Here is a 12,294-nt window from a genome sequence, read left to right on the forward strand (position 1 = left end):
GATATTTATATGCCATCTAGTCGTTGTCTCAATTAACTATCTTAACTTACTTTTAAACGATCCTACATTCTAATTGTCCAAAAAATCCTAGTTGGTTTGATTAGCTTCCTTACTCTTCACATCCTTCAGTGATATGAGTACCCTAGCTCATTTTTCACTACAATCGAGTGGCAATGCATCATTAAGGAAGCAGTGGTCCAATCCTTGTTCACTTAATTACGATATGACGTGTCACTAAGGGGTGATGTCTAGATCCTTGTCCATTTAACACTGTCGTAGAGCAAATCTCCAACCAGGTGGCGGAGTGCACCCGCCCTAAATCCTAAGATGAGGAGGGGCTTAGGCGTTTTGCTTGTCAGTTGGGAAAACGGGAAGAACACAAGAACACACAAGGATTTAGAGTGGTTCGGGCCGCCGGAGCGTAACACCCTACTCCACTGTGTGATGTATTGCTTGTGAGCTTGTATGAGTTTGTCAGCCTAAGATTAGATCTGCCTTGTAACGTCGCATGCCTCCCCTTTTATAGCTGAAGGGGGGCATGCACAAAGGCACTGGGCCCCGACATGTGGGCCTAGAGACATAAAGAATATAGCGCTTGGAGCTGCAAAAGCTTGCTGCTGGGGCAAGCTTCTCGTGCCCTGACACCCGAAATCTCTGTATCTTCGGCGTACAGGGGAAGCTTCTTGTAGAAGGGATGATGAGCATAGTGCGCCGCTCGGCACGGGCGCACTGCTTGTCAACAGACTGGACAGGCGCGCCGTCTGTTGGATGACCTTGACGTCGTCTGCTTGTAGATTGGACAGGGCGCATTAAATGCTGAGAGGGCACGTCGCCCGTCAGCGTGTTGCAGGCGGCGCGTCCTCTCCGCAATAAATGCAGAGGTTGTACGGCTGTATGGGCCTTACGTCAAGCTCGGCCCGTTGGCTTATGTCACGGGCCTCGAGCCACGCGCCAGCAGCGGGTCTCTGCCTGAGCGGGGAGCGTAGGGCAAGGTCTGGACACATGTCAGCACCGGACCCTTGCTTGCGCCGGGGTCCTCTCCACCCCGAGACCTTGCCAAGGCTCCGACCTTACTCGGGGGGACCTGGGGCCCACCCGAGGGACCCGACATGTCTTCTTGGGAGCTCCGGACTCGTACGCACAGGGGTCCGGTGTCCCTCTGCGGAGGTCCGGACCCAACGATGCATCCTGGGATGTATTATCTTTCCTCGCCACGTGGTGCCCTTAGACCTACCCATGTGGTGGGGTCGAGTGCCGCTCTCCGTGTGACCTGGAGGTGTCGTACGGGTGCAGCGTCTTCATACTGTAGAAGAGGGTACCCCTGATTCAGGGTACCGACAGTGGCCCCCGGGCCCGCCTCAGGGGAGGATGCGAGCCTGAAGGTGGGGCCAAAGTCTAATTAGCGGTTGGTCCGCTGCTCCTGCACGCCTGTTGACGCGATTACTGTCGGCCCGCCTATGGTTATGCCGACTGCCATGCCTATTGACTGGCCCGTGACCTTCATACTTAATGTCACTGTTGGGCCATGCGCGGGATGCCTCGAGTCGATGCACTGGTTCTAAAAACTTATCTTTTCAGTCTTCCGCGACGGCCCCGAGAAGACGTGGCATTGGCGCGAGCAGCGGTGCGATTTTTCCGCACTCGGTAACCGGCTCACCGGTTTGCATGACATGTGGGCCTGGGCCCCCATGTTGGACCGCCGGTTGCAGCGAAGCTGAGGGGGCGCACAACCACGGAGCGGTTGTACGCTTCTTGCGTGGCGGTTCGCCTTTTCGACCGCTGGTTTCAGCGAAGATGAGGGAGCTTTAACCGCGGGGCGGTTGCATGCTCCTTGTGCGACGGTTCGCCTTCCTGACCGTTTGTTGCTCCGCAAATGAAGGGGCGCATAACTGCGGGGTAGTTGCATGCTCCTTGTGTGGTAGTTCGCCTTCTTCGTGCTTCGGGTCAGACATGTGGGGCCTGGCCCCCGTGTCATAGGGCGGTGACACTGGTGCTCGTCGGGGGAAACTTTGCCCGTGATGCTTCAGGGCACGAGTGAAAGGGAATTAGGCTTACACCTAGTTCCTAATTGATTTTGGTGGTTGAATTGCCCAACACAAATAATTGGACTAACTAGTTTGCTCTAGTGTATAAGTTATACAGGTGCCAAAGGTTCACACTTAACCAATAAAAAGATCAAGAATTGGGTTCAACAAAGAGAGCAAGGGATAACCGAAGGCAGCCCTGGTCTGGCGCACTGGACTGTCCGGTGTGCCACCGGACAGTGTCCGGTGCACCAGGGGACTTCACGCTGAACTCCTCACCTTCGGGAAAATCCAGAGGCGCTCCGCTATAATTCACCGGACTGTCCGGCGTACACCGGATAGTGTCTGATGCCCCAGGGGAGAGCAACTCTGGAACTCGCCAGCTTCGGGAATTTGCTCCGCTATAATTCACCGGACGTGTCCGGTGTACACCGGACTGTCCGGTGAGCCAGCGGAGCAACGACTACTTCGCGCCAACGGTCACCTGCAGCAGCAATTAATGCGCGCCAGAGCGCGCAGAAGTCAGGCACGCGCGAAGTGGCGCACTGGACACTCTACAATGCATGTCATGTGTGCCACCGGACATCCAGGCGGGCCCAGAAGTCAGAGCTCCAACGGTCGGAACCCAACGGCCTGGTGATGTGGCTGGCGCACCGGACACTGTCCGGTGGCGCACCGGACTGTCCGGTGCGCCATAAGACAGCAGCCTCCACCAAACGGCTAGTTTGGTGGTTGGGGTTATAAATACCCCCAACCACCCCACATTCAAGTCATCCAAGTTTTCAACCTTCCAACCACTTACAAGAGCTAGGCATTCAATACAAGACACACTCAAGTGATCAAATCCTCTCCCAATTCCACAAAAGCATTAGTGACTAGTGAGAGTGATTTGTCGTGTTCTTTTGAGCTCTTGCGCTTGGATCGCTTTCTTCTTTCTCATTCTTTCTTGTGATCAATACTCAATTGTAACCAAGGCAAGAGACACCAATTGTGTGGTGGTCCTTGCGGGGAAGTTTTGTTCCCGGTTGATTTGAGAAGAGAAAGCTCACTCGGTCCGAGGGACCGTTTGAGAGAGGGAAGGGGTTGAAAAAGACCCGGCCTTTGTGGCCTCCTCAACGGGGAGTAGGTTTGCGAGAACCGAACCTCGGTAAAACAAATCCTTGTGTCTCACTTCCTTATACGCTTGTGATTTGTTTTTACGCCCTCTCTCGGACTCAATTATTTTTCTAACGCTAACCCGGCTTGTAGTTGTGATTAACTTTGTAAATTTCAGTTTTGCCCTATTCACCCCCCTCTAGGTGACTTTCAATTGGTATCAGAGCACGGTACTTCATTAGAGCCTAACCGCTCGAAGTGATGTCGGGAGAACACGCCAAGAAGGAGATGGAGACCGGCGACAAGCCCGCTACAAGCCACGGGAAAGCTTCATCGGAAGAGTCCCGCAAAAAGGGAAAGAGGAAGGAGAAGAAAGCCTCTTCCCACAAGTCGCATCGGAGTGGGGACAAGAAAAAGAAGATGAGAAAGGTGGTCTACTACGAGACCGACACCTCATTGCCATCTACCTCCGGCTCCGACACGCCCTCCGTAACTTCTAAGCGCCATGAGCACAAGAAGTTTAGTAAGATTCCCTTACACTATCCTCGCACTTCTAGACATACTCCATTACTTTCCGTTCCATTAGGCAAACCGCCAACCTTTGACGGTGAAGATTATGCTAGGTGGAGTGATTTAATGAAATTTCATCTAACCTCACTCCACAAAAGTATATGGAATGTTGTTGAGTTTGGAGCACAGGTACCATCCGTAGGGGATGAGGATTATGATGAGGACGAGGTGGCCCAAATCGAGCACTTCAACTCCCAAGCCACAACTATACTCCTCGCCTCTCTAAGTAGGGAGGAGTACAACAAGGTGCAAGGATTAAAGAGCGCCAAGAAAGTTTGGGACGTGCTCAAGACCGCACACGAGGGTGATGAACTCACCAAGATCACCAAGCGGGAAACGATCGAGGGGGAGCTCGGTCGCTTCCGTCTTCGCCAAGGGGAGGAGCCACAAGATATGTACAACCGGCTCAAAACCTTGGTGAACCAAGTGCGCAACCTCGGGAGCAAGAAATGGGATGACCACGAGGTGGTTAAGGTTATTCTAAGATCACTTATTTTCCTTAACCCTACTCAAGTACAATTAATTCGTGGTAATCCTAGATACACACTAATGACTCCCGAGGAAGTAATCGGGAATTTTGTGAGCTTTGAGTTTATGATCAAGGGCTCACGGAAGATCAACGAGCTTGACGGTCCCTCCACGTCCGAAGCACAACCGGTAGCATTTAAGGCGACGGAGGAGAAGAAGGAGGTGACTACACCAAGTAGAACACCCATCGACGCCTCCAAGCTCGACAATGAGGAAATGGCGCTCGTCATCAAGAGCTTCCGCCAAATCTTCAAGCAAAGGAGGGGGAAAGATTACAAGCCCCGCTCCAAGAAGGTTTGCTACAAATGTGGTAAGCCCAGTCATTTTATTGCAAAATGTCCTATATCTAGTGACAGTGATAGGGGTGACGACAAGAAGGGGAGAAGAAAGGAGAAGAAGAGGTACTACAAGAAGAAGGGCAGCGATGCCCATGTTTGTCGCGAGTGAGACTCCGACGAAAGCTCTAGCGACTCCTCCGACAACGAGGACGCCTCCAACATCGCCGTCACCAAGGGACTTCTCTTCCCCAACGTCGGCCACAAGTGCCTCATGGCAAAGGACGACAAAAAGAAGAAGGTTAAATCCAAATCCTCCACTAGATATGAGTCTTCTAGCGATGATAATGCTAGTGATGAGGAAGATAATTTGCGTACTCTTTTTACCAACTTAAACATGCAACAAAAAGAGAAATTAAATGAATTAATTAGTGCCATCCATGAGAAGGATGATCTCTTGGACTCCCAAGAGGACTTCCTAATCAAGGAAAACAAAAAGCATGTTAAAGTTAAAAATGCTTATGCTCTAAAAGTTGAAAAATGTGAAAAATTATCTAGTGAACTAAGCACTTGCCATGAGACTATAGACAACCTTAGAAATGAGAATGGTAATTTGTTAGCTAAGGTTGATTCTATTGCTTGTAATGTTTCAATTCCCAATCTTAGAAATGATAATGATGATTTGCTTGCTAAGATTGAAGAATTGAACATTTCTCTTGCTAGCCTTAGAAAAGAAAATGAAAAAATGCTTGCTAAGACTAAAGATTTTGATGTTTGCAATGCTACCATTTCCGACCTTAGAAGTAAAAATGACATATTACATGCTAAGGTTGTAGAATTAAAATCTTGCAAACCCTCTACATCTACCGTTGAACACACTACCATTTGCACTAGATGTAGAGATGTTGATATTAATGCTATACATGATCACATGACTTTAATTAAACAACAAAATGATCATATAGCTAAACTAGATGCTAAAATTGCCGAGCATGAACTTGAAAATGAAAATTTTAAATTTGCTCGTAGTATGCTTTATAGTGGGAGACGCCCTGGCATTAAGGATGTCATTGGCTTCCAAAAAGGGGACAATGTCAAACTTAATACCCCTCCTAAGAAATTGTCTAATTTTGTTAAGGGCAAGACTCCCATGCCTCAGGATAACGAGGGTTACATTTTGTACCATGCCGGTTATCCTCAGAGCAAAATTAGGAGAATTCACTCTAGGAAGTCTCACCCCGGCCCTAACCATGCATTTATGTATAAGGGTGAGACATCTAGTTCTAGGCAACCAACCCGTGCTAAGTTGCCTAAAAGGAAAACTCCTAGTGCATCAAATGATCATGACATTTCTTTTAAAACTTTTGATGCATCCTATGTTTTAACTAACAAATCCGGCAAAGTAGTTGCCAAATATGTTGGGGGCAAACACAAGGGATCAAAAACTTGTGTTTGGGTACCCAAAGTTCTTGTATCTAATGCCAAAGGACCCAAAACCATTTGGGTACCTAAAGTCAAGAACTAAACATGTTTTGTAGGTTTATGCATCCGGGGGCTCAAGTTGGATCATCGACAGCGGGTGCACAAACCACATGACAGGGGAGAAGAAGATGTTCTCCTCCTATGAGAAAAACCAAGATCCCCAACGAGCTATCACATTCGGGGATGGAAATCAAGGTTTGGTCAAAGGATTGGGTAAAATTGCTATATCTCCTGACCATTCTATTTCCAATGTTTTTCTTGTAGATTCATTAGATTACAATTTGCTTTCCATTTCGCAATTATGTCAAATGGGCTACAACTGTTTTTTTACTGATATAGGTGTCACTGTCTTTAGAAGAAGTGATGATTCAATAGCATTTAAGGGAGTGTTAGAGGGTCAACTTTACTTAGTAGATTTTGATAGAGCTGAACTCGACACTTGCTTAATTGCTAAGACTAACATGGGTTGGCTCTGGCACCGCCGACTAGCCCATGTTGGGATGAAGAATCTTCATAAACTTCTAAAGGGAGAACACATTTTAGGATTAACAAATGTTCATTTTGAGAAAGACAGGATTTGTAGCGCATGCCAAGCAGGGAAGCAAGTTGGTGCCCATCATCCACACAAGAACATCATGACGACTGACAGGCCGCTGTAGCTCCTACACATGGACCTATTCGGCCCGATTGCTTACATAAGCATCGGCGCTAGTAAGTACTGTCTAGTTATTGTGGATGATTATTCTCGCTTCACTTGGGTGTTCTTTTTGCAGGAAAAATCTCATACCCAAGAGACCTTAAAAGGATTCTTGAGACGGGCTCAAAATGAGTTCGGCTTAAGGATCAAGAAAATTAGAAGCGACAACGGGACGGAGTTCAAGAACTCTCAAATTGAAGGCTTCCTTGAGGAGGAAGGCATCAAGCATGAGTTCTCTTCTCCCTACACGCCACAACAAAATGGTGTAGTGGAGAGTAAGAATAGAACTCTATTGAACATGGCAAGAACCATGCTTGATGAGTACAAGACTTCGGATCGGTTTTGGGCCGAGGCGGTCAACACCGCTTGCTACGCCATCAACCGGTTATATCTACACCGAATCCTCAAGAAGACATCATACGAACTCCTAACCGGTAAAAAGCCCAATATTTCATATTTTAGAGTCTTTGGTAGCAAATGCTTTATTCTTGTTAAAAGAGGTAGAAAATCTAAATTTGCTCCTAAGACTGTAGAAGGCTTTTTACTAGGATATGATTCAAACACAAGGGCATATAGAGTCTTTAACAAGTCCTCTGGACAAGTTGAAGTTTCTTGTGATGTTGTGTTTGATGAGACTAACGGCTCTCAAGTAGAGCAAGTTGATCTTGATGAGATAGGTGATGAAGAGGCTCCGTGCATCGCGCTAAGGAACATGTCCATTGGGGATGTGTGTCCTAAGGAATCCGAAGAGCCTCCAAATGCACAAGATCAACCATCCGTCTCCACGCAAGCATCTCCACCAACTCAAAATGAGGATGAGGCTCAAGTTGATGAAGGAGAAGATCAAGCAAATGAGCCACCTCAAGATGACGACAATGATCAAGGGGGAGATGCAAATGATCAAGACAAGGAGGATGAAGAACAAAGACCGCCACACCCAAGAGTCCACCAAGCAATCCAACGAGATCACCCTGTCGACACCATCCTCGGCGACATTCATAAGGGGGTAACTACTAGATCTCGTGTTGCACATTTTTGTGAACATTACTCTTTTGTTTCCTCTATTGAGCCACACAAGGTAGAGGAAGCACTACAAGATTCGGATTGGGTGGTGGCGATGCAAGAGGAGCTCAACAACTTCACTAGGAATGAGGTATGGCATTTGGTTCCACGTCCTAATCAAAATGTTGTAGGAACCAAATTGGTTTTCCGCAACAAGCAAGATGAGCATGGTGTGGTGACAAGGAACAAAGCTCGACTTGTGGCCAAAGGATACTCCCAAGTCGAAGGTTTGGATTTCGGTGAAACCTATGCACCCGTAGCTAGGCTTGAGTCAATTCGTATATTATTGGCCTATGCTACTTACCATGGCTTCAAGCTTTATCAAATGGACGTGAAAAGTGCTTTCCTCAATGGACCAATCAAGGAAGAGGTCTATGTTGAGCAACCTCCCGGCTTTGAAGATAGTGAGTACCCTAACCATGTTTATAAACTCTCTAAGGCGCTTTATGGGCTCAAACAAGCCCCAAGAGCATGGTATGAATGCCTTAGGGATTTCCTTATCACTAATGGCTTCAAAGTCGGAAAAGCCGATCCTACTTTATTCACTAAAGCTCTTGAAAATGACTTGTTCGTATGCCAAATTTATGTTGATGATATTATATTTGGGTCTACTAACGAGTCTACATGTGAAGAATTTAGTAGGATCATGACACAAAAATTTGAGATGTCTATGATGAGGGAGTTGAAGTATTTCTTAGGATTTCAAGTAAAGCAACTCCAAGAAGGCACCTTCCTAAGCCAAACGAAGTATACTCAAGATATTCTAAGCAAGTTTGGGATGAAGGATGCCAAACCCATCAAGACACCCATGGGAACCAATGGGCATCTCGACCTCGACACGGAAGGTAAGTCCGTGGATCAAAAGGTATACCGGTCGATGATAGGTTCTTTACTTTACTTATGTGCATCTCGACCGGATATTATGCTTTCCGTATGCATGTGTGCAAGATTCCAAGCCGACCCTAAGGAAGCTCACCTTACGGCCGTAAAACGAATCTTGAGATATTTAGTTTATACTCCTAAGTTTGGGCTTTGGTATCCTAGGGGATCCACATTTGATTTAATTGGTTATTCGGATGCCGATTTGGCGGGGTGTAAAATCAATAGAAAGAGCACATAGGGGACTTGCCAGTTCTTGGGAAGATCCTTGGTGTCTTGGGCTTCAAAGAAGCAAAATTTCGTAGCTCTTTCTACCGCCGAAGCCGAGTACATTGCCGCAGGTCATTGTTGCGCACAACTACTTTGGATGAGGCAAACCCTTAGGGACTATGGTTACAAATTAACCAAAGTCCCTCTTCTATGTGATAATGAGAGTGCAATCCGCATGGCGGATAATCCCGTTGAGCATAGCCGCACTAAGCACATAGCCATTCGGTATCACTTTTTAAGGGATCACCAACAAAAGGGAGATATCGAGATTTCATACATTAATACTAAAGATCAATTGGCCGATATCTTTACTAAGCCACTAGATGAACAAACTTTTAACAAACTTAGGCATGAGCTAAATATTCTTGATTCTAGGAATTTCTTTTGTTAATTTGCACACATAGCTCATACATATACCGTTGATCATGTCTCTTTCATATGCTATGACTAATGTGTTTTCAAGTCTATTTCAACCCAAGTCATAGGTGTATTGAAAGGGAATTGGAGTCTTCGGTGAAGACAAAGGCTTCCACTCCGTAACTCATCCTTCGCCGTCGCTCCGGGCAACCCTTCATCTTTGGGGGAGAGAGCATAAGTCCCAAGCAAAAGGACTCCATTTTGGTATAATCTTCACTCATATGTTTTATTTGCCAAAGGGGAGATAATAGTAAAAAGAGGGCTCTAATGATTCCGTTTTTGGCGATTTATGCCAAAGGGGGAGAGAGCATGAGCCCAAAGCAAAAGGACCGCACCACCACCAATTTATAATTTTTTTGGTTTTCAATTGGTACTAATTTTAGAAAGAGTTTTTCAATTTGGTATCTCCTTGTGTCCTTGTGTTCAAAAAGGGGAGAGAGTAGTATTTTCAAAATCAATATCTTAAAACCCTCTTGAACACTAAGAGGAGGATTTCATCTAGGGGGAGTTTTGTTAATCAAAGAAAAAGCATTTGAAACAAGGGGAGAAAATTTCAAATCTTGAAAATGCTTCGCAAAATCTTATTCATTTACCTTTGACTATTTGCAAAAGAACTTTGAAAAGGATTTACAAAAATTTTTTTGCGAAAACAAAACATGTGGTGCAAGTGTGGTCCAAAATGTTAAAAATGAAGAAACAATCCATGCATATCTTATAAGTATTTTTATTGGCTCAATTCCAAGCAACCTTTGCACTTACATTATGCAAGCTACTTCAATTATGTACTTCTATACTTGCTTTGGTTTGTGTTGGCATCAATCACCAAAAAGGGGGAGATTGAAAGGGAATTAGGCTTACACCTAGTTCCTAATTGATTTTGGTGGTTGAATTGCCCAACACAAATAATTGGACTAACTAGTTTGCTCTAGTGTATAAGTTATACAGGTGCCAAAGGTTCACACTTAGCCAATAAAAAGATCAAGAATTGGGTTCAACAAAGAGAGCAAGGGATAACCGAAGGCAGCCCTGGTCTGGCGCACCGGACTGTCCGGTGTGCCACCGGACAGTGTCCGGTGCACCAGGGGACTTCACGCTGAACTCCTCACCTTCGGGAAAATCCAGAGGCGCTCTGCTATAATTCACCGGACTGTCCGGCGTACACCGGACAGTGTCCGGTGCCCCAGGGGAGAGCAACTCTGGAACTCGCCAGCTTCGGGAATTTGCTCCGCTATAATTCACCGGACGTGTCCGGTGTACACTGGACTGTCCGGTGAGCCAGCGGAGCAACGACTACTTCGCGCCAACGGTCACCTGCAACAGCAATTAATGCGCGCTAGAGCGCGCAGAAGTCAGGCACGCGCGAAGTGGCGCACCGGACACTCTACAGTGCATGTCCGGTGTGCCACCGGACATCCAGGCGAGCCCAACAGTCAGAGCTCCAACGGTCGGAACCCAACGGCCTGGTGACGTGGCTGGCGCACCGGACACTGTCCGGTGGCGCACTGGACTGTCCGGTGCGCCATGTGACAACAGCCTCCACCAAACGACTAGTTTGGTGGTTGGGGTTATAAATACCCCCAACCACCCCACATTCAAGTCATCCAAGTTTTCAACCTTCCAACCACTTACAAGAGCTAGGCATTCAATACAAGACACACTCAAGTGATCAAATCCTCTCCCAATTCCACAAAAGCATTAGTGACTAGTGAGAGTGATTTGTCGTGTTCTTTTGAGCTCTTGCGCTTGGATCGCTTTCTTCTTTCTCATTCTTTCTTGTGATCAATACTCAATTGTAACCAAGGCAAGAGACACCAATTGTGTGGTGGTCCTTGCGGGGAAGTTTTGTTCCCGGTTGATTTGAGAAGAGAAAGCTCACTCGGTCCGAGGGACCGTTTGAGAGAGGGAAGGGGTTGAAAAAGACCCGGTCTTTGTGGCCTCCTCAACGGGGAGTAGGTTTGCGAGAACCGAACCTCGGTAAAACAAATCCTTGTGTCTCACTTCCTTATACGCTTGCGATTTGTTTTTACGCCCTCTCTCGGACTCGATTATTTTTCTAACGCTAACCCGGCTTGTAGTTGTGATTAACTTTGTAAATTTCAGTTTCGCCCTATTCACCCCCCCTCTAGGCGACTTTCAACGAGCGAGGACATCTGCCTTTAAATAGGGATCGATCTCCCGGGCAGTAGCCATGCCTTGCTCCTCTCGCATTCATCGCGCCCTTCCGCCTTCCGGGCGTCCAGATGGGGGGATCCGCGTCAGGGTCGCCCCCTCCGGCAATCTCACCGCCGGAGAGCTCGCGTTCGCGGTGGTGCTGCCGGTCTTGTCTTCTTCTTGCTGCTATTAGAGGAGCGCAACCCCGTGGGGGTTGGCGCTCTTCCGCCATCGCTCGACTTCAAGGATTTTCATCATGCAGCCCGGCCGCAACCTCTGGCCGGTGGTCATCCACAAGGATGACTACCAGACTTGTGGTGGAGAGAAGCGAGCCAGGCTGCGGCCTCCCCCCTATCCTCAGCTTCAAGGATGTTCATCATCCACGCTGGGGAGGAGGGCGAGCCGAGTTGGGGCCCTGCCCTCCGCATGGGCTGGCGACCCGCTTCTTCCTCCAACATTGGAGGGAGAAGGGCGTTCACTAGCCTTGTGGAGGAGGCGAACTTCGGCTACGCGGGGCCGGCCGGATGCAGGCGCCGTCAGCTGCCGCGTGCCTGGCTCCTCGGCCTGGATGGCTTTGGTGCCGCCTTCGGCGCTGCCTCCTGCTGCTTGGTCGGGGCGTGGCTTCCCGTTCACCGCACGGGCGACGGTCGCACCATGCGCAGGTCAGCCACATCCACGGCTTCTCCTGCGCCGCCGGCCGCACTGGGGGGTCATACAAGACGTCGTACGCCGCGGGGGTAGCGTCCGCGTTCTTGGATGGTCTTGTCCTCACTCCCGCAGTGAGGACAGGAGCGAGGACCTCTTCGCACGCGCTGGGGCGGCCGCCATTCGCCGGTACGGCACT

The sequence above is a fragment of the Zea mays genome, chromosome 1 (genome assembly GCF_902167145.1).
Source record: "Zea mays cultivar B73 chromosome 1, Zm-B73-REFERENCE-NAM-5.0, whole genome shotgun sequence".
NCBI classification, from domain to species: domain Eukaryota; kingdom Viridiplantae; phylum Streptophyta; class Magnoliopsida; order Poales; family Poaceae; genus Zea; species Zea mays.